Source organism: Melozone crissalis, unplaced genomic scaffold (assembly GCF_028551555.1).
Source record: "Melozone crissalis strain CALT ecotype California unplaced genomic scaffold, PUWL_Pcris_2 ptg000042l_1, whole genome shotgun sequence".
Lineage (NCBI taxonomy): Eukaryota > Metazoa > Chordata > Aves > Passeriformes > Passerellidae > Melozone > Melozone crissalis.
Genome location: NW_026535820.1, coordinates 38,149,678 through 38,174,267, shown reverse-complemented (window position 1 = coordinate 38,174,267; position 24,590 = coordinate 38,149,678).

Sequence of the window (24,590 nt, the reverse complement as noted above, 5' to 3'; positions counted from 1 at the left end):
GCATCCTCCTGCACCTCACTGTTCAAACTTTAATCAACTCTCAGAGAAATAAATAATAAGGCAAGAGTTGGATGAGATTTGACTTTGACAAGGGAGATTTGAATGACAAGGTACTGCAACTTGAATGACACAGGGTTAGGAAAATGTCAGATTCCACCCTGATATCGCTCCATCAAACAGCCATCTGGCCTTTCCAGTTCAAGCCTTTCAAGTTAAAACAGATCTGAACTGAAATCTCATAAAGGTCAAAGCTGACCAAATTGGAGTTACTATATTCCAGACAGAGATATTAAATGCTCGGTTTCCTATTATATGATTGTGTTGACTCTGTTGACAAAGACAAGTGCACCAGTCTCAAAGAGTTGAAGAGTTTGATTCACCTGAATTTCATTAGCACTCTTTCTGATCCACACTGGTATACAGCACTACCTATTTTCATTTTCAGCTTTTTTAAAATCTGAAATTACAACTTTTGATATTTCAGAACAATGAGAAAAATATGTAAAGAAATTTTGTTTTTTGTAAAATAATCCATTTCTAGGCATAAGACGTCATCAATTTTTCAGCAGCAAGGAAAAAAAGAGTAAAGTTATAAACACTAAGTGAATATCTTAATTTTTCTTTCTTCTTTTCAGGATCAAAATCTGCTCACAGCAAAGTAAGAGTACTAGGTTTCTTCTTTTCCTTTAAATTCTTTAAAGGACAATTTTTTTCAAAAAAAAATGAACAAAATAAAACACTGAGGGAAGCTGTATCCCTTTAAAGGATTAGAAAGAACCACCTCTGGCTTTCACCTCACCTCAGAGGGAGGAATGTTTTGCCACTTTCATATTGACTTCAGGGGTTTTGTATTTCAGCAGTGTGCATGCAAGGCAGAGGAGAGCCAAGACCTTGCCTTACAAAATACTCTACTGTGCTGCACCTCATTCCTTTCATGTGCAAGTAACCAATAAATCAGTGGAGTTATGTGTCTATAAAACTGATATAAGGATGAAGAAACCTGACCCTATACATCGTGATCCCAGTGTAACGGGAACAGGCAGCTCAATTCTTATTTGGACCTCCTCTTCACTGAATGCTAACTGCACTTGCTTTTCAAAACTTTTCAGGCTTCTAAAATGAGCCTGCATTGTGCATAATCACAAGTAGCAATCACATAATGTTTAAAATAAAATAGTTCCAGCACTTTGGGATTAGCAAAACCCAGATATACTGATTTAAAATGAAATTCATGCCTTTTTCATTTTGATCTTTCTCTCTCTCTTATCAGAAGTCAGTGGGGGGTTAGAAACTTATTTCTCAGGCCACAAGAGGAGAAAGAGTGAAGAAGAGGTAAACAGGGCATGCTCACACAGTTTGAAATAATGTGGGTTTATGATGGAAGTATTGCTTTTGGTCTCTGGACAAACACAAAGTTGTTGCTTTCTGTTCAAGTGCAAAATTTAAGCTTGACTGCAAAAAGTTACACCTAAAAGTTGAGGCCTCCAAACACTTCAATGTCAAGTTCAGATGCTCACATTGCCTACATGCTGGACATAAGACATGCTGCCCCGCCTCTGTGCCCTGGCATGTGCAGGAGGGAAACCTGGGTGCTGAAGAGAGCTGCATTATTGCACTCATGTAAAACCATACCCAGAGTTAGAATGACCAGGATCTTGGGCTGTGCCCAAAAGTTCCCCCACTCCATACTGGAGTGTTTTCTTTGGTGATGTTTTTGATTTTCCGCTCCTGTTCCTATCAAGGAGCAGAACAGGAACTACTACTCTTATAATGTAGTTTAATTTTCTTGATAGCGGTTCCTATCAAGAAAATTAAATTACATTATAAGAGTGATGCTTCTGGAGGTGTTGTCCTCTTGGCCCACTGACTGACTCTCTTGCCAATTGTTCATCCATTTCTATGCTTCTAAGTAACATGAAGAAGGTGACTGCAACGACAGTTTCATAGAAGTTTTACCATTTGTTAGGATACCACTCCAAATCTGTTGAGCTATTAATGCCTTTACATTTGGAAATAATCAACTTCTATAAACTTCAGTTTACATGTGTTTTGTCCACAATGTTTAGCATGTGACTGAAAAATCATTTGGAATGTCAAAGAGGCTTAATAAATAAAAATAATTTGCTATTGTATTTAAGATTAAATAATTTAGGAGAATAAAATAACCTTATTTAATAAAGAAATTATTATAAATTAGAATAACAGTATTTTGATGTGGAAACTATCCAAATGAGTTACAGCATTGATAGTAGAATGTGGAGAAGTTGTCAACTCAGCAGCCTGTGTGAAATCTCTCTCTCTTCTCCTCTTCCTTTCTCTGGAAAAATTCCGAGGCTTGCCTGAATCGTGCAAGGGGAAAGTTGCTGTCAAGCAGAAAGACTAGACCCTCCTCTCTGAACGGATGTGTATCAAGTGTGACTTTTGTGCGGCATCTGGCACTGCAAGCACCCCAGCCTAGCTCCACAGTCTCTCTTAGGAGACCAGTGAGTCACACCCCTACTTTAAGCCTCTAAGAAACCTGACAAGAGCTGCTTCATTTTCATTCAGAGCTGCTCCCCAGGCAGATTAATCACCTTCATGACCACTGACCACTAGCACTTGAAATACAGGCATCATTTAAGCACTTCTTCACTCATCCTTGTGTTTCTCCATTCATCCTTATAATACTGAAGTCATGCAACTTGTTCAGTACACGAAAATCTTGCTACATATTTGTATAGTCAATTGACTTCACTCCAGTTTATGTTTTTCCTAAGAAAAGTGCTCATTGTTTCAAATATGACAGGTGGCTAAAAACAGACAAATAATTTAAATAAGTCAATTCATTTTTTGAGTGTTAAATCCCTGTAATTGGAAGGCAACCATTCCAAGCACAGTCCAGAGAATATCATGTAAACTCTTACTGGTGATACAGAAGGGGATTAGAGGCATTAGTTTTCTCACTTGTGGATATCTTGGATACATTTTGACACTGGATTAACAGGGCAGTAGCCAAACACATTAGAAAAAAAAAATTATTGAAGTCTCACAGAAGTGATGTAAGCTGATATTTGGCAACTTATGTTATTTACAGGCAACAACAGTGATCAAATTAAAAAAAATTTAACCTCTGAGACACCAGTGCATTTCCAGTGGAGTTACTCTTTGTTCAAAGTAGTACAAATGAGATGAGAGGCTTTCTATGAAGCATGAAAGAAGTAATCTACCTATTGACATTCTTAAACCAGCTTCCTGCTAAAGAAGCATCTTTTGTCTAATCACACACAGAGGCAGAGGGAGATGGGATTCTCCAATTCTCATCTCTGACACAGTCTTGTCCTTCTCACAGAAGGGGCACAAGAACGAGGTCTTCCAATCAGAAAAGCTTGCCTTACTATCTTGCACTACCAAAAGATCCCAGGAGACAAACATCTTGGAAGAACTTTCCATTTCACCACAGACAGAGTGATGAGGGAATGACCTCCTCTGTTACCACAAAGAACAAGGCTCTTCATTCCACCACAAGGACATAAGACTTTGACTGGGACTTGAACAGGCATTTTATCAGTTCTGAAAACTGGCTATATTTCATAGGAGGAAACCCATAGGAAATCTGTAGGAAGGATTTTGAATCTTTTTCTGCTCTTCAACCAAAAATCTAGATAGATTAATAGATACCCATAATGGTTTAAATGTATTTGTTTTGAACAGCAATTATACTTTATACTTCCCTCTGTCTTACTATCCAGTAATTAAAATTCTTAGAAGAATACCTTATTATTAAGGTATCCCTCTAAGAATTAAGGTACAAATGACGTCAAAGTCAATAGTATGGACTTTATTTAACATTAAATCTGAAGGGAGTGGGGGAAGAGAAAGAGAGAAAGACAAAAAAAGCAGGGAGAGAAAGAGAATGATGGAAAGACAGATTAATTAGAAAATATCACCACTCTGTGGATCCTAATGGCATCCTGTTGATGATCGTCTTCTTTCTTGGCAGGAAGGGCCCCACAAAACATAGAGTTCAATTAGTTTACATACATTGGGACCATATGGGAATGTCCAGGTACCTTCCCTAGGAGAGGGCAAGTTTGACACTTTCTCTTGCAACAGAGTCTGGATCAGTTGCATCCCTTTTGCATCACTGTATTGGTTTGCCAGGGGTTGGCTTTTGGTAGCAGAGAGGCCACAAAGAAAGTTCCTGTGGGAAGCTGCTGGAAGCCTCCATCATGTCCATCAGAGCCAATCTCTGATGGCTTTGAAGATGGACATGCTGCTGGCCAAAACTGGGCAAATGAGAGAGGTTGGTAATGCCTCTGTGATGACATATTAAGAAGAAAATTAAAACAAGGTCACAGGGTGTGATTTGGCTGGTAGTAAACCCATTAGCTGGATCTGGTTTAGTCAGAGAGGAGGAGGAGGTGAGAACATGTGAGGGGAAACAACATGGAGACACCAAGGTCCATGGAGAAGGAACCTGAGATTCCTCTGCAGGCCGTGGTGAGACCATGGTGAAGCAGCTGTGTTCCTGCAGCCCATGGGGATTCATGGAGGATTCAGAGATCCACCCACAGCCCGTGTGGGAGGTGCCCATGCTCGAGCGGGTGGATGCCTGGAGGAGGCTGTGATCCAATGGGAGACCCGGTGGAGAGAGAGGGCCTCTGCTTCCAGGAGCAGCGTGTCCTTGGAGCACTGCACCCCATGGAAACGCATACCCATGTTACGGCAGTTTTGGGAGGACTGTCTGCCTGTGGAGGAATTCATGCTGTAGCAGGTGCGGTTTGACTGCTGCTCGTGAGAGTGGACCTGCACCAGAGAACTTCATGGGAGGAACCTCACAGCCTCAAAGGGCTAAGACTCCTCTCCCAGAGCACCACAAGAAAATCTTGGTCATAAACTGACCAAAACTCCCATGCCCTGTCTCCCTGCACAGGGAAGAAGAGAGGGGCTGGGGGGAAAGAGGTGTTTTAGCAGCTTATTTTACTTCTCATTATCCTCCTCTGATTCTGTTAATAATACATTTCACTTTGCAGCTTAAGTTGAGCCTGTTTTACCCCCATGAAAACAGGCTCAACTTAAGCTGCAAAGTGAAATGTATTATTGACAGAATCTCCCAGTCCTTATCTGGACTTATTATCCCAGTCCTTATTATTAACAGTTTCTCCCAGTCCTTATCTCACTCATGAAACCTTTGCTAATTTTTTTCCTCTCTCCTCTGCCCAGCTGTGGCAGTGAAGGGTGACCAAGTGACCCTTGTGGGTGCCTGGCATTGGGCCACTGTCACACCAGGACAATCATGGGCAGTCTTCTGGTGCAAGGCCTCAGGAATGAGTCTAGAGTGTCACGGACATATTTTATGAAAAATCCTTTCATTAGGATTTTTTCTCCTGAGAAGCTGAGAGGCCTCAGAGGAAAAGAACAACAATAATTATCTACTGCTGTGGAATGCAACAAGTGCATCTTTGATTGGTCTCATGTGGTTGTTTTTAATTAATGGCCAATCACAGTCCAGCTCTCTCGGGCTCTCTGGTCAGTCACAAGATTTTATTATTATTCCATTCCTTTCCTTTCAAGCCTTCTGATGAAATCCTTTCTTCTATTATATTAGTGTATTTTTAATATAATATATATCATAAAATAATAAATCAGCCTTCTGAAACATGGAGTCAAGACTCTCATCTCTTCCCTCATCCTGGGACCCCTGTGAACATCACCACACTGGGGAGCACTTTGGGGTCTATGATGTTTTATGACATTCCCCAGCTGCTCTAATGTGAATATCCTATGGATGCAGCATTCCAGGGTTGTGAAGTTTTACAGCTGAGCTGGTTTGCATAACAGAGAATGGATGTTCAGAGGTAACGCCACACACCCAAAACTCTCCTCTGCTCTTGGCTGGGTGTGTGTGTGTGTGTGTGTGTGCAAACCTGGCCTCAGCACATGGGTCTGTGGATTACGACTTCCCTCACTCCAAATCCAGACAGAACCGATTTTCAGGAATGCTGCTGGTTTGGCTTTCTTCCCTTTCAGCCTTGTTTACCTCCCCTAGACCTCAGATAATTGCAAAATAGTGTCACCTTTATCTTACCTCACATTTCCTTAGGTGGCTTAACTCACAGTCCAAAGTTCCAGTCAGGAGGTCTATTCAGGGAAGAGCGCACTTCAGCAGTCGCATCTTATTCATACAGTTTTGCCATAATGGGAAAAAAGTCCTTCATAACGATGTTTAAGCCATTAACTGTAACATTTCAGGCTCTCACACTCTGTCCCAAATATCTGTATTATATCTGAAAGTTTTAAATTTCAGGAACCTGTAGCATTTACGTTGCTTAAGTGAGATTGGCTGTCACACGATTTTTCAGGGCAGAAATATATCAATTAACAACACATTTTTATGCATCCTTTGGAGGTCACAGTCATTTTGTGCACTGCGTAAACTGAAAAAATTTGCATGTGAAATTGCACTTTGATCAAATAAGTTCTGATTTATTTGGGTTGAGTGCATGTAGTGTCATCAGTGCAATTTCTCTCTATATTCCAAAGATTATTACTCAAAACATTACAGCTGAAGCAATCCCAGTGTTATTTTTGAAATATGTCAGTAGCTTAGTAATTCTTGTTTTCAACCATGTAAATATGCTGTTTATTGGGTCTAAAAAATAAATTTCTAGACCAATTTAAAAATGCATATAAACTCAAAACTGAATGTATTTTTTTAAATTCAGATTAATTCTCAGTACAATTCTGCATACCATAAACCTTTCTGAAATATTGTTTCACTGATGAGTTACCGCAGATACCAAGCTGTTAGGCAGCCTAAAAAATCAACATTGAATAGGAAAACATGTCCAAAATACAGCTCGGGCAATGTCAGAGCACACTGGTGGTCCTTCTCTCTGTAATATATTAGAGAACAATGAACAATAATAATGGAGCAAGGACTAAAAAGAACAGTAAAAGAAAAAAAATCAGCTTCATCCCCATCTTCTGGGACTGAAATGCTGCTGAGCAGTACTATCCCTCATTAGCACTTCATATGGGGTAAAATTGCTTCAATATTTCTCAACAAGCAAACATAAACGCTGAAAAATATCAGTAATTGTATTCTCAACAGAAAAACTACCCATCCTAGATATTTGCACTGTCATATAGCCATTCTCAGTCTGTGATGGGCTAACCTTGGCTTAGCGATGATTGGAGAGACAGCAAGCACTGCACAACAGTACCCCAAGCCCCATTCTTGTTCTAAATACAAAACATGGCATTATGAGGGCTGCTGTGGGAAAACTTAAATCCATCCCAGCCAGACCTAATGCACAGTCCCACCAAAAAAAAAAAATGGTTAGTGGATTAGGAATGTTTTCTTCCTCTTCTGTTACAGAAGAATTGGATGACTAGCACAAGTAATTGCTACCTACTAATTAAAAATAACAGGAGAGAGTCATCAGAGAACAGCTGGAGAGATATAAGCACCTGTCCTATTTCTATTACATAATGGACCACAGCAGCTTTCTGGTCAGTCATAAGCACTGTCTCCCCTTCAATCAATATCACCACAAAACATGCACAGGTAACTTGTTCTGTGACATGGAGAGCCAGGAAAATTGAAGAAGACAGACTTGTGTTTTTTCCCTAGTGAAGTATTCAGAGCTGTAATTTGGCAGAGTTCATCCTCTCTCTTGCAACTCACATTTATGTGTGCTTATTTCTGAGATCAGTAGATTGTATTGAGAAAGAAGCAGTCATTTTCCATAGCCTGCTATTCTACAATTGGTGTCAAGAATTTTTGCAGAATGTGCAAGGATAGAAATGAGCAGCTGGGAAGGGGAGGATTCCTGATGAAGGAGCACTCAGCTCTTCTTTCAGAGCATCCCATTTCAGCTTGGACTGAATCTAAAGAACTCTAAATTTTGATCTACTTCTTGTTTGTTTGTTTGTTTGTTTTTAATTGATGATGTTTCCACTTCTTGAGAGAAATGGTTATCTTCACTGGTCACATATTATATGTTCAAACATTTGATATTTAAACACAGCTCTGGGACTAGATTTTTGGTAGTTTTTAAAGACACATCAAATACTAAAGCAAAGCTCATGCAAAAGTGAACCAGTTTCATTCACAGCTACATTAAGGGATTATCTCCCATTTTCTGTTGCTGGTTCTGCCAATGTCTTCTTTAACATGTTAAATATCCACAGAATTTCTCCCTCTCCCTCTTGTTTCGAGTCTTTGGGGACAATTTCAGTGCCTGCAAAGTCACCAGAACAGAAGACTTCATGGAGATCCCTCTGGATGCAGACATCCTCCTGCAGCCCATGAAAGAGCCCATACCAGAGCAGGAGGATGTCCAAGAGGAGGCTGTGATCCTGTGGAAGGTGTGTGCCAGGCAGGGTCCTGGCAGGGATCTGCAGACCTTTGGAGAGAGGAGCCCTGTTGGAACAGGTAGGATTTGTAACCCTGTGGAGGACCCACGCTGGAGCAGGCTTTTCTTGAAGGACTGCACCCCTTGGAAGAGTGACACGTTCCAGCAGTTTGTGAGAACTGTTGCCTGTGGAATGTACTCATGTTGGAGAAGTCCATGGGGAACTGTCTCCTTTAGGAGGGACCCCACGCTGGAGCAGGGGAAGGATTCCTCTTCCCGAGCAGGGGCTGAAACACTATGGAATGAATGGATCATAACCCCCATTCCCTGAGGGGGATGAGGTAGAGATGAGAAGGAGGGAGGGATGGAGACAAGGTGTTTGAAGGTCTGTTTTTACTTCTCATTATCCTGCTCTGATTTTGCTGGTAATAAATTCAATTATTATCTCCAAACTTAATGTGGCTTGGCCTTAATGATATTTTCTGAGTGATCTCTCCCAGTCCTCATATCAACCCATGAACCCTCCTTTATATTTTCTCTCTGCTGTTCAGTTGCAGAAGGGAGTGAGGTGGGTGTGTGGCATCCAGCCAGCATCAACCCTCTATGGCACAGAAAAGTAATTTCTATGTTTTCATGAACAAGACTTGTTGTCACAGTGGTCACAAGGGTTGCAGGATGAAGAGAGAGATGAGAATGTTCAGAAGGCTTGATTTATTATTTTATTATATATATATATACATTATGACTATACTAAAAAGAAATAGAGAGAAAAGTTCTCAGAAGGCAAGAAAAGAAAAGAAAAGAAAAGAAAAGAAAAGAAAAGAAAAGAAAAGAAAAGAAAAGAAAAGAATGAATAACAAAGGTTTGTGTCTCAGCAGAGAGCGAGACCCAGCTCTGTCCTTAGTGGTCAGTAAATCCGAACATACACCCGAGACCAATCAGGGATCCACCTGTTTCATTCCACAGCAGCAGATATCCATTGTTTACATTTTGTTGCTGAGGTCACAGCTTCTCAGAAGGGGGAAAAATCCTAAAGAAAGGATTTTTATGAAAAGATGTCGGTGACAACTTGTAGTTATGATGTACAGGTGATCTGAACTACATTTGACTGTGATTGGTTTTTACTAGGGCTCATTTCAAGGTACAAATAAATGTTATTGTCACAGAACTCATGCCCAAATATAAGACCAAGTTTATAGGTCCTGTTCTCACACCAGGCTTTATCCAGTTAGTCCTAGTTTGTTCCTCATATCTTACTTCCATCTTTTTATCTTCACAAAAATCTTCTCTTACTACTACTGTCTCAAAATCTTCCACACTTAATTTTGGGATTGTTTCTTTTTTTTAGTATTTTTTCCCCAAATTAACTTGTCTGCCATTGAAAAACATTAAAATTTTCAAAATGGTGAAGTATTTTGACTGTCCTACTTTCTATGACAGTCTCATGTAAATACCTTTCAATGAACATTTCAACCAAAAATGGCTAACTTCTGATGAAATTATCAGTAATAAAAAACAGAACCTTTCAATGAGGACCAAGAGACAGTCTCAGAAGATTAACTTTAACTTTTTATTAGCTTTGTCTGAAAACTTGGCAGTTTAAATAAACTGCAGTTTCTTTCTTAATTTTTTCTTTTTTCTACACAAAAGAGATACTCAGAGAAAGACACAATATTTACAATAAAATTACTACTTTTCTGAAGTAATTGAAGATAAAAATCCTGGGTTTTTTTCTCTATAGAATATTAAGCATATTATTAAAAAAATGCAACAGGCAGGATAGTGCTTTGTATTCAGTCCTACAGGTTAGTAAGAGTAATTTCTGAGGAACATGATAGGCTTTAGTCATGTTAAATCCTTCAGGGCTTTTCTTCAAGAGCTATTTGAGTTGTTTCACCAAGCAATTCCACTTTAGAAAGGTTTCCTCTTTGCAGGCAATTGCTCCTGTATTTTCCTGTTAGCCAGCTGTCCACAACTAAAGCTGAGCTGAATGCAAATTTCAACAGCCTATAAGACATTGATGGAGTGGTTCCAAATTCAGTAAACTTTGGTCATCAGATGGCCCACTAAAATAGGTGAGACTCCTACTGTCTTGTTTCAAGCTGAATACTTAATTAATCAAAGAAACCACTCGATAATCAAGCAAAAAACATTGTTAAAATTAACTTTTGGGATAACAAACAAACAAAATATTCCATTTTCATCAAAATAAGATTTAATTCCTTAAGTACTTTTAACAAATGGTGGAAGTTTACCTACCTCAATACCTTGTATCTCTGCTATAAAAAAGTAATGAACTCTTAAGTCTTTTTATCACATGACTCCATTAACCAAATTTTTCTATATCTGCTCTTTAAACAAGTATTTTATCTTTTCAGATCATTCTGATGGCCCAAACACAGATCCAATGGTTAATGTAAGTCAGCCTCTCCATAGCTATCTGCTGTGACATGTCCAACATCCCATCAGCCTAGGGGGTTGGGGACTTGGCATACAAAATTACACAGGTACACAACTTGGAAGTTTAGCCAAAATGTTTCATTATCTGGTTTCAAAATTTAAATCACTATTAGCCTGGTTTATATGAATTTTTGTTTTACTCTTAAAGGAAAAGCTTTAAGATAAAAGTCCTTTTCTTTAAGCTGTAATTCATAAACTTTAAAAACACTTTTATAAGGTCTATTATTAGACAATCTCCTTTTGAAATAAGTTATGTTTAGAAATCAGACATTCTCTTCCAAACAGAACAGCATTTTGAACTGCCTAGAAGAGAATAATAACAAAATATCACACTGTTAAGGTACACTGGAAAGTTGTGAAGATACAATATAGGAAGTAGAAGACTAGATTCTATCCTGAGTGAAGAGTACTCAGCATATAATTATCTGGTATTTAAAATAATTGTCACTTTATTATTCAAGTTCTGTAATGTGCAGGCTCTAAACATTAGATATTTTTTATGGAAAAAGAATCCACCCACTTCATTTTTTTCTAGTTATTTGCCACTCAAATTAATGTAAAACAAATTCTGAAAATCCTTAATTTTATGAATGATCCCTTTGAATCTAGGCAGGTATGTGAAAGATAAGCCTTGAGACAGAATTTCAGAAGTAGGCCCTGATCAGGCCCTTCCAAATGTTTGACTGAATAGTTTCTAAAAATAAAAATGCTACAGTATTCCTTAAAAAGCACTAGTTATTTCTGACACCACCGTCTACCATTTCTTCACCACCCATGTGTTAATGCCACCATATCAGACACATGACAATGAATCTTAACTCCATAACACACAACATGGATGACAAAACAACAGGTTTCTTATCACCCAAGATGGGCCCATGTATACTTACTAGCTAGATTAAATTATAAAAGAGGCACGTAAAGAATAGCTTAAAGGCTATTCTTTATAAAGAATGGCCTTTAAGCTCCAACCCTTTTAACTTCAAGGTCATTTAGTGACTTGGGGGAAGAATAAAATTTTCAGGTCCATTAGAGGTAAACAGACATGACAATGAGAAGATACTGTGCTTCAAGGAGGCATACTGCACTTTACTCGAAACCCACAGCTCATACCAGTGATGCAATGACCGAAGCAACACTAAATGTAGTGCAAAAGATGCATATTGGCAACAGTAAAAATGTGATCTCTGAGGGGGTAGAGTTTGCAGGTGCAGAAATAACTTCAACATAACTTTCTCTTTTCACTTTATGTGAATAACTATCGCATAAGGCACTACAAGAAAGACCATATGTCAGAAGTTGTTTGCTTTCCCCTACATGCAGCTGGGAGAAGTACAACTTGTTTTCTAGCTGTACAGAGAAGGTGAATTGTGCTCTTCTCACTGACCCTTCTTTCTCAGTCTTAATAGTCGAATTAAAACTGAAAGAACAGATTCAGGCAAGAATTACCCTTTTCCTCAAAATAAGAGCCACAAACCAGTTTGAAACACTCACATTCTAATCCCTGGTAATCCCTGTTTCAGCCCAGTCATGCAGTCAGCTCTTGCAGCAGGATGAGGTGGGCTTCACTCTTTGCCCAGCTGGTTGCAGAGGAAAGACAACAGGCTGCTGTCAAGGGCCGTTGTTTGCAGCAGGAGAAGCTCATGGTGATGGCACCAATAGCTACATGGCCACTCCCACTGAGGAGCAAAATTTCAACCTGAGAGGGGAAGGGAGAAAATTCCTGGGGTCTGGCTTCTTCTCTGAGCCCAAGGCTGGACAAAATAATCTTATTCCTAAGGAGAGATGTGAAGCTCCAGCAGTTCTCCCACACATTGGCAGTCTCTGCTTCCTGGAAACCCATCCCCCTAATCATATCAATAATGTGGTCACCCTCCCTACAGAGCAGGATTTAGGGACAACTAAGCGCAGCATAAATAATGTGTGCACTCTTTAACCACTAGTGGTATACCTAGGAATGCCGCAGTGCCAACAGCTGTCCTAACTTAACAGTTCTCTTTCATTTTTATCTTCCTTTCATTTCTATACTCCTTCCTTACCCAACTACAGATCAAGTACTTAACCTGCATAAATGGAAGTGTACAGTAAATTATAGAACACCTGAAGGTAATTATGTTTTCTATTGATTCTTACACAAGGTGATGGAAAGAGACAAGAAGGGCAGGAAAAATATCTTGTACCACTGTTACAGTAATTGATTCTCACACGTATAATTCTTTAGAGAAAACCATACTTATGGTTTAAATGATCCATTCCATTTACAAGATAAGAGCTGAAACAAAATGTCTGGGTGGCATTTGGCTTTTAGAAAAAGCAAGGCTGTAAGTATGTAAAATATGGAAAATAAAATGTAATTATTAATAACTATTTGCATTTTGCTAAGTGTCCCAAAAACAAGAAATCTCACCACAGTTTTAAGTCAGGTTTCTTTTTTTCAAAGTCTCCTTTCAGTCTCTTTGAATCATAACTTATTATTTTAATCATTTATCTAGATTATACCAAGAATCTATTAGTAATGCTTAGTGGCTGAAACAAACTGCTGGTAAAATGGAGGTCGAATGAGCTCTTCTGAACCTTCATTCTGCACGTGTGATGTCTCTTTATTGCAGCCATTTGTCATTTTTTACCTTTCAGACAGTATTAGAGGATAATTACATGGTATTTAAATTGCCAGAAATTAATGCATTTCTCCTTCCAAGAAAGGTTCTTTTCTATTTTCAGTCTACTATACTCTGTAAAACACAAGCTTCTGTGTGACAAATTGGATACTGTGAAGTAGTATATGAAACAAAAGTAATTAACACCATGAACAAAGGCTGAATTCATTTTCAGACAGAGGTAGAAACATTTCATATATTAGATGTTAAATACTGTAGGGTTTCTCATATGACTAATTTGAATGCCTATGGAGTTTTACTTTCCATTCCAAATTTCAGTAATTAAAATATTCTTGGAATAGTCTTCTTAATATTAATTGAGCATTTCTCATGACACAGCAAGGAAAATGTTTATTGCTACTGAGTTTCCATTTCATTTTTCAGTTCCAGCAGTCTCTAACATAAAGATCTCTGTGCAGCAGACAAAATGCATGGTAGTTTCTAAACCATGGAGTTCTGTGAGTGTACCAGAAAGAAGAAAAAAAATTTTAAAAAATATGATAATGAATTTTGATCTTGCTTTTACTAGCTAAATCTAAGCCAGTAACTGTCTTTGAAATGACAGCTAATTCTGATTTTTAAATATTTCCTCTTACACAATACTCCAGTGTTGGCATACAACCCAATGTTCTTTAGCTTGAAGGCAAATGATCTCATTTGCAATTTTAACAGCATTGGTAAGGAGTTTTGATTCCTGATCCTAAAGATAAAATTAGTTTCCACTTCTTTTGAAAAAAAAAAAAAATCTGTGCATTTTATAAAACCAATTTCTAAGAGAACTCTAATGCAAAGACAACAGAATTTCAAGGCCTTTTAAGGCATTCCTAAGGAATGGAATCACAATGGTGTTATATAGAAAATATTAATAGGACACTTTGATACTGCAAAACAATGACCATTTGGAGAAAGTAATTCAGAGGAAGGAAGGTTTGAGTGTATCATGGTTGCTCAGTGCAGTAAGAGTTCAACATTTCAGCATCCACATCATATGTGGATGGAACTGGAAGAACGAGAAAATGGTTTCATTATTATGCAACAGAAAAATGAGTGAAATTGTTTCCACTCAAACAGAAAACAACTAAATGAAATCTTATTAATACATTAGTAGATTGTAGGCAAATATAGGGAAGTGTAATGAATATCCTACTCTTGATTCTCTCCTTTAGATTTTATAGCCCTAAGCATGAATAATTGCAGCTTTAGCTACTAAATTATCTGGTACATCCACTAAAATATTTTAACAATTATGATGAAAACAAAACCCACCAATGCACTATAAAAATATTTAGAAGAAAATCCAAGGACATCCCTTTTCTACTTATAGCCATAAACCTCTTAAGAAAAATCCATCAGTGATGATACAGAAGATGTAAGTGCTTTAATTTCTATAGAAAACCATGTGAAGTTGGTTTTTTTTTCCATTCTTCCGTATCAATAGTAGTTAGCAAAATAGGAGGTAGGGTAGAGGGTAAGGCTGTGAAAGTGACTAGCAATTTAGAAGACTTATCTACAAATTGAATCAATAAACTGGACTTTGAAGTAAGCCCTTAGAGAACAATAAAATCAATAATGGAATACTGTGCAAATGTGAAGAAAATAACAACAAAAGGAGGACCATGACAGTATCAAGAGCAGTACGGGTTTGGTTCTGGGAGATCTAGGTTTGTGTCAATTATCATCAAAGTCCATGATATTTGAAGTTCTAAGCAAAAATGTAAATTTCCCCCATTGCAAACTACACTCAGTGGACTGAGTTTTATTGGCTTTATTGAAAATATTATTCTGAAAAAATTAAGAAGGATAGCAGGACTTTCAGTTTCTTAAAATACAGTTTTGGGGGAGAATTCCACATTTTTGGGGGAGAATTCCACATGCTTCTGCAAGAAAGAGCTCTACAGAATTACAATCAAACAGTCAGAAAAATTTGCACTGTCTATTGCTATGCACAAAAAGGAAATATGAAGAAACAAAGGAATAGACTTGACTTTTCAACTGAAAATTGGCACCTATTTAAGAAACATTGCAGATAGTCAGAATCAACTGGGAAAACAGAAGGCTGACAAAGCCTCATAATTCTTTCTTTGTTTTCTCGTAATACAATGAAATGCTTCACTAAACACGTATATTAATCTTTGTACATTTGCTGAAGATTTTTTAGAATGTTTAGTGGAATTAAGAATATCAGACTAAAGAAATTATGATTTCTAGTAAGTCCTAAATAAATAGATAAATTCTTTTTTAAAATTTTAAAATTTTTAAAATTACTTTGATACAACATATCAAAGTTGAAAACATCATTATGCATCTATCTATATATATGCAGTTACAATTGTATATGCAGAATCATGTTTAGCTAGTTTTTATATTGTTCTTTATTTGTACACCATTTTCCTGCATTTTTTCAATTATAAATGAACCACAGAGGAGGAGTTAAAGGTAACCCCTAGAAAGAGTTCAGTAGATGTTTTTCTGATTCATTTCTACATTTTAGTTCTTGTGATGGAGAAAAAAAGTTCAATTTTATGAGATCTGGCTTACTTTCTTATGAGCAGTTTGCTAACCTTCCAGCCAAAGTTCATTCTTCCCTATGTAGTTGAAAGTAGTAGCTATTACTTTGTTTTTCAAGTTAATAGAATGTCCTAGGGTCAATCCATGTTTTGTGATTTGTGGATACTTTTTTGTACTCCAGTTCATGATGGATTTTTTTATGATCTGCACTTCTATTTCTCAGCTTACTCCATGCTGTCTATCAGAATTTTTTGTTTCTGTAAAGATAACTGTTTTGCTTACTCTTCTGTTTTTTGCTGTGAAGTCTGTCCATGTCTTAAAATAAACTAATCCATTTTGCTCTTTGTGAATGCCCCTCACTACAAGAAGAACATTGAGGCAGTGGAGCATGTTCAGAAAAGGGCAACAAAACTGGTGGAGGGTCTACAGACTAAGTCTCATGAGGAGTGGCTGAGGGAGCTGTGACTGTTTAGCTGGGGCAAAAAGGAGCCTCAGGGGAGACCTAATCACTCTCTACGGCTGCCTGGAAGAGGGCTATAGGGAGCTGAGGATGAGTCTCTTCTCCCAAGTAAAAAGCAATAGGACAATAGAAATTACTTCAACTTATGCTAGTGGAAGTTTAGACTGGGTGTCAGGATAAATTTCTCTTTGGAAAGGGTTGTTCAAGCATTAGCACAGGTTGTCCAGGGAAATGGTTGAGTCACCATTCCTAAAGGTATTCAAAAGATGTGCGGATATGGCACTTGAGGATAGTAAAGTTTATGGTTGGACTTGATAATCTTAGAGGTCTTTTCCAACTTCAATAATTCTATTATTATAAAACTAGAGGGAATTAAGGCATGCTTATGTGTATTTATGTATATTTTCATTGACTTGCATTTTTTCCAGAACACAATGATGACATTTATGGGTTTTTAGTGGCAAAATGCCAAAACTGATTGAGTAATTTTATATTCTTTTTTTCTTGCTCTTAAAAAAAAATGATTAAAAAACTACACCACATCTCTTTTATTTTTACCTTTAGAAGAAGTCTAGACAGGAGATATTTCTCAAGCAAAATGTTGTAACTTTCTTTTGTGTCCAAACCTTGTTTCTTTTTTCTCAACAAAACTAAAAACATAAAGAACATTTTGACTCAATAGGTTTGAGAAAGATAAGACTTTTCAATTGCTAGCAATGCCCCCTTTTGACATAGATCAATTCTCCCTTCCACTTCTAAAGGTGAAGGAACTGCACCATTGCATCAATTCTCCCCTAAGCCAGATTTTTATGGCTTCACATGGCAGACCACTTTCATTTTCACTGAGCAAAATAGAGTAAATGAAACCTACTCCTTTCCCAAAGTGCCCTATATCTAACCCTTCCTTTTGGAGCAGCCCAAGCTCTGACTCAGTTCCAAGAAGACTGGGGAAGGTGAAGGAGTAGACTATGAAAAAAAATATCCAAGCAGAAAGATTTGGGAATTATTTTGCAAAATTAAAACTAAATTAATAACCCAAACCTCTTGTTATTTTTTGGCTGCTTTGATCACATTAAGTGCTCATTCCTGATCAGGTTAAGCTTGCTTCTCTTTCTAAAGTGTGTATGTACCTTACTAAATTGAAATATAATGGCAGCAATTGATAATGTTGGCAAGGAAAAACAACTAGAGATGTGAATGGAAGTAAAGAACAGCTTCTGGAGCCCCTGAGGAACCTGAATGTATATAAATCTGTTGGGCCCAATAAGTTCATCTCAGAGACCTGAGGGAATTGTCGGTTGAGGGAAGAGTCCTGGTGTAATTGTCAAGCCACTCTGCATAACATTTGAAAAGTCATGGCAGTCAGGTGAAAAAGTCATGAAAGGCATTCCAGTCCCCTGGTATCAACACAGGCTGGAGGTTTAACAGCTGGAGAGCAGCTCTGCTGAGAAGGGCTGGTGGGTGAGAGGCTGAAAGTGACCTAGCAATGTGCACTCACAGCCCAGAAAGCCAAACGTGTCCTGGGCTTCATCTAAAGCATCATGGCCAGCAGGGTGAGGGAGGGGATTCTGTCCCCCTGCTCCACGCTGGTAAGACTCCATTTAGAATGGCTGCCTCCAGCTCTGGGGTCCCCAGCACAGGAAGGACATGGACCTGTTTGAGTGAGTCCCGAGGAGGTCACCAAGATGGTCAGAGGGATGGAGGACCTCTCCTGTGAAAAAGGCTGAGAGCCTTTCGTTTGTTTAGCCTAGAAAAGAGAAGTGCTCAGGGTGACAGAATTGCAGCCTTCCAGAACCTGAAGGGAACTTCCAAGAAAGATTACAGGAGCATGAAGTGACAGGACAAGGGGGAGTGTTTTCAAACTGAGTGTAGGTTTAGATCAGATATTAAAAAATTCTTTACTGGGAGGGTGATGAGACACTGAACAGGTTGCCCAGAGCTGTGAACGCGGCACACCAGAAATGTTCAAAGCAAGATTGGATGGAGCAATCTTATCTAGTGAAGGTAGTCCCTGCTCATGGTGCAGGGTGCGGAATGATGATCTGCAAGGTCCTTCCCAACCCAAATCATTCTGTGCTTCTATGAGGATACAAAGGTCAGAACTTGAAAAGAGTTTACCAGCTTAAGTAATTAATTCAAAGTTCTCCAGAGCTTTATTCTGGTTACACCCAATATTCAATTCTGATTGAAATACTCTATCATGGCAATGCTGCTATATCTTACAGAGACATAATTATTTACCAATGAAACAATCAATGTAAATTGCACTGAAGGTGGATGTGTCATTATGCTGTTCATTTCTGTTATACCTACTATGAATTACTTTATATATATATTCATAGTAGCTATGTGGCAGCTTTTTTCCCAATGATATAGAGAAAATTAAGCAGGAAAGTTTAATAAAAATAATCAGAGCAAACAACAAAATATATTTGTGTTATTTATGTAACATTTTGCCCCAAGAAATCATTCATAAGATCATCTGGTTTTTTGTCCTCTCCTTCAAAATGTGGATGGTAAACCTTGGCCATGACCAAATTGCAGTCAAACTGTAAGTTTCTCTTCATATTTTATCTTTATCTTTGTATTGAATATTCCTGTTTTGTTCAGAGTAACTTAAATCAGACATTTCTGCCAGAATCTTGCAGGTTAGTTAAAATTTAATCCTATAAATCTCACAAATATATCATCTTTGTGTCTTTGTTAGTCTACAGTGATAGGATGTCTTAAAATATTTTATAGATTATTAGGATATTTATGTGTCAACCTTGGTCCTATTAGGGTCTGTTTTTTAGTCTAAGGAAGGAAGGAGAATGATAAAGAACATTTTAAATGGCACTGTTTTGTTTTCTTTTTTGTTTTTATCACACAGACCAATCCATTCATTAACTTGTTAGCTAATTAACATTTTTGTCTACTTTCCTGAAAAAATAGAGACTTTGACCAACACCTAAGTGGGAAATTCTAGGGAAAAAAAAATCATATCCCTAAAGTGAAAATATCTGCTTTTGTCTGCAAATGGGTAATTGTACTCTCCTATGCTCCCACAACTACCTGGGCATAACCGCTTTTAGTAACTAAAGATTAAAGTCTATTAAATTTATTTGACCTGTTATGAGCTCTTATCTCATTGTTGTGATGTAGCATCATTAGGTCAATCACTGCATATCTAAGTTACTTAAAAAGATGTACTGTTCGCTTTTTTTTAGCATGGCTTCTTTGGCTGTGGAGAATACAGAAAGATCAGGGTTTGCTTGTTTTTGGATAAAATATTCAAATTTTCATTGAATTAAACTAAAGAATGTGCGCTGCTCAATTTTTAAAAAAATTGAAACAGAACAGAGATGCAAAATATAAGTGCAAATAAAAGTGAAATAATATATTGGTAGACAACAAATACCTTTAACATTAGCAAATTGTGTAGATATTTTTGCTCTCTGTCTCTGCTGTATTAGCAATGTAGAACAATGCATGTTATCTTCAGGTGAGAGAAAATTTATGCTGTCTTTGCAAATTAGTCAATCAATAAAAATTTTCAAATCTCATTGCTCTTCACCAGGCTGTTTTATGGAAATCAGAATTTTCTCTTGCTGATTTCAATTAACTTTGGTTTCCAATCAAAAGAGACAAATTTTAATGTAATTTAAAGCAGTATTTTAATAGAAAGTCATTTTGTCTATTTTGATATTATTTCAACATGTAGTTGAGACATTTTATGAAAAATGTCACTTTCACATGAGATAATTCTTATAAAAATAGCTAAGCATTTAAGTTCAAATTTCTGTTGAGAAACAAAAGATGATTAGCAATTTTTCCAAATAAAAATTTAAAGCAATTTTACATAGCCTAAATGCTCCATGTCACATTGTTGGTTTTATTCCCCTGCCACCTGTTTTTCAGTTGTTTTGAATTTATTCCTAAAATGTATTTCTTTAACCCATTCTTGTTTATAAGACATCCTCATCTAAGCTACAAATTGAGGTGTTTTCAGACTTTCAGAAATAAAGCAGTAGCTAGAGCTCAGTTGGTTCCTGCTTTATGAGAGTGCTATTTTTTTGCACTAATATGGAATATTTCATTGCCATGGCAAGCAAGAACAGAAATTTATTATCAGAAACCACGGTGGATTTTTTTAGGATGCTATAAGGGCTCCTGATTTTAAGGGACTTTTTAGATGTGTGAGTGCATATGTGTATTTAAAAATCCATTCTTTTGAAAGTCAGCACGGCTTGTAATATCTGGGCAGGGAAGCATAAGATAAAAACATTCTTATGGAAATATAAACAGGCATTAGAAAATATTCAGTGGACATGTAAATGTAATGTTATTTGTCTCCTGGAAAGAATGAAATGCAGCATCACCCTACCTCTCACAGAAGGTTAAACCATCGACATTTAATGAGAGAACAGAGGAAACCAAACAGCATCTTCCTTCAGTAAAGTTGACATTTTGTAGAAAAGAAATAATTGTAGTGGTCATTGAGGTTTCATACTGTTAGAGACAGGAATGATTCTTAGTGTAATATTATTTTAAAAGATATGACTTTCACCAGGCAAATAATTTACACTAGAAGGTTAAGTATTGTTTTCCAAGTATTTTAGCAATAGTCAAGCTATAAAAAATATTTTAAGGTAACAATGGATGAAGACAGTAGGCAGACAATCACTTCCCTTTATTTAGCTGTGTATCTGACATTTTCTTATCCAAAGCATATATTCTTTAAAAAGAAAAACCATCTTAGTAAGATATCATGACTTTTGCTATTTAGCATTTCTCACTCTATTAGGTGACCTGCAAAAAACCAGTCCAGAAATAAACCATAGCATTATTAAATCCTTTTGATGCCTGATGTTTATAGCCTTTCTATTTTTCAGATTCTTAACTGTGTTAATGAATACCTCTGAACTCTATATAGAATTCTAGTTAGCCTTCTTTACATTTTGGTCAAATTAAACAATCCTTCTGGGCCTGGGAACCAAGGTCATTCCATTCGCCTCAGGCCCTGGAAAGTATAAACAAAAGTAAAGAGTGGGAAGAGTAGCACACCAGGGAAATGTATCTTCATTACCTAAAGCTATAATTGGACAATTGACTCCTGATATAGAAATAGACCAAAATTAATATCTGTCTGAGAAAACTTGCAGCTGTTATCCACTTTGAGTCTAGCTTCTGCAAAGCTTTGCACTGTCCAAAGTGCATCTTTTGAAGATCTTTTAATAAATGCCTACTTTATTCTTTTAGCTTTGTCTAGCCTCCATTCTAGGCAGCCTCTCCAAGGCATCACTTTTGATAACTAACTAATAAAGTAACAAAATATCAGTTATCATTCACAGTATAACACAAACTAGTTGCAGCTCAAGAACTACTCACCTTAAAATGCACTAGAAGTATGGGAACAGCTTAAAAATAATAAATGGTACATTTCTTAGTATTGAGCACAATTCATTCAAAGCACTACCTATTACAACTCCTGTTCCATATAAAATAGAACTGCATTCCCAGGAAGAAAATCCATATTAATTTGGGGTGAGGGGGTCCCTGTTTTTGTTTGGCTTTGGGAGAGAGAGGTGAGAGAGAGTATGGAATCAGACTCAGCATATAAGGTGCAACAGTGAATTTTTTATAGGTAACAGAAGGAAAGTGGGAGGTAAACTTTTGCAGAGAATAATCACAGTTGCCTTCCACCTCTGGAAACCTATACTCAAGCAAGGTCAAACAGAAAATTAATTCTGTGATCTCTTCACAGCTCCACTCTACAGTTAGAAAGTCATGACTGAAACAGCAAGAAGCTTGCAGTTAAATGCTGAGCTACAAACACAAGGTTTTCACTCACATGCTTCAGCCTCTGGTATCCTGTGAGTCCTCACCAATAACCTCACTGTGCTTAATGTGAGGTTATTGGCCTGTGTAAGGTGAAGCACACCCATCTTTAAAAAAATTTTCTTTTTTTGTACTGTTACTGACTTACCAGGAACAGTCTTTCTCATCCCTTGGTTTCTGAAGAGTTGACTGAAAATACAATCAATTATTTGCCATACCTGACAATCATAAAGAAACTACATAACCTTGATTATTAAATTAAAGGAAGCTATAGCACTTAAGAAATTACAAGACAGTTTTACATCACTCATACAAGTTTTGCGCTGGGTTTGGTGAAAAAAATGGATAGAAACTAGGGCAATATTAATAATTAAAAAAATTAAACAAAACATTGTGTCTAAGTGATATTTAGTATGGGTTCTGTGACCTCTTTTTGGACCTGATAGAAGGCAGAGAGAGCCCAGAGCCTGCTGGCTTTTTCTCATTTCCTATCACCACCTTCAGTGGTATCATATGGTCTGACAAAGGAGATTAGATATTAAATTACTGAATCATTGTATTGCTCTGCATATCCTTTTATTTTCTTACATTTTTATGCTTCCATAGCTATAACAATATTTCTTTTAGAACACAATTCAAATGCATTTTGCATTCTCTCATTTTCTGCAACATTTATCATCTAGAGTAATTTACAATCATTTCAGTGCAGATTTCAGATTTTAAGGTCTCCATTTACTGACCACATTTTAAAAAATGATACTGACTACGCAGGTATGCAAAATAAAAAACTGTTTGCAAAATTAAGTAACAAAAAAGTTTCATTGTGACTTGTCACTATCATCTCCTGCCTATTTTAATGCTTCAGTGAAGTTCAGTTCCATTATAATTGAGCAACATTCCAGCATTTTTAAATAGAAAAAAGATGTATTATCTCTCATTTTGCTCAACATTGAAGTAGCTTGATTGGATAGAGGTGGAATGTAGGTGTGCTGTGTGGGTGGATGTGTGCGAGAAATAACTACAAAGAAAAAAAATATTTTAATTTTAGTTTTGATAATGGTTTAATTTTTGATCACTTTCTGGTGTTAAAGCTTCTGAAAATAGTGTTTCCAAAGCCTGTATGACCCCCAATATTAATCAAAAGACAAGTGCTAAGAAATAGGGTTTTTTAAAACAATGTTTTTCAAAATCTTATCCCATAAATGATTTAACTTTTTATGTCATTGAGCAGCAAGCCACAAACAATAATATTACTTACCAATTTTTAGAAACAATGTGTGGAAATATTTAGTATATTCTGCTGTAAATAATGCAATTCATAAAACAAATATTGTTGCCTTACTGCAAGCTCTCTGCTCCAACTTCTGCTTAGTTAAACCTCTCAATCTTTGTAACACTTCTCAATGGTAGAAAAAAATCATTATTCATTATTGTTCTAATATTTTGCTTGCCATGTAATTTTTTAAATTGTTAGCAGTCTATTTAACAAAATTAAATTTTCCAGTAGAAAATCTCCAATTGAGAGCACCAGCACAGCCTTTCCAATGATTCTTCTAACCCTGTGTGCTCTCTCCAAGCACAATTATGTGTTCACACCTAAGGAAAAAGTAGAAAAAAAGTAATGCTTCACTCACTACTTATCCTCAGCTTTTGGCAAGAGTTACCTTGAATGCAATTGTAGTTCCAGAACCTGCTAAATATTCTTTAGGAGTGAGTTAAGTGCACTTAAGAGCCCCACTCCATACCTTCCCATGTTCACTACATGCTACTGAGTAGTGAACAGGATCTAACCTTGACAGTGTCCTCCCCAATGACATTAAATCCCAATGTGTTTCTGGCTCCTCCAATGTTGTTGAATTTTAGCCTACATGTTTTGTTAAATACTTACAACTTTTCCAGTTAAATTGTGAACAAGATTTAATGAAATACTCAGAAGTAAAGCAGAAGTTGTCTTATCTGTATGTCTTCAAAAACAAAATCTAAACCATATTCAGTGTATAAAAAAATGACAAAAAGAATAAGATATTTTCATCACAAAAGTGTTTCATTTGAAATTTGAGCCTTTTATCTTCAGGGTTGACTCAGTGCCTTCTTCAATTTTACTTGGTTCTAAAAGATGGCTTTGGTGAAATTCAAATTATCATCTGACCAGAAAATAACCAATTACAATCTAAATATTGAAGATTTTTCTTTTCACATGCCTTATCTTTCAAGTCCTAAGATATGGAATACAATGCATTAGTTTTTAAATATGAATAAGAGAGATTCTTTGCTTCACTCTGTCACACAGAAGTTAAGAAGGAACACAAAGCACATTTTTATTCTCATAAATGTGGAGCAATAAAT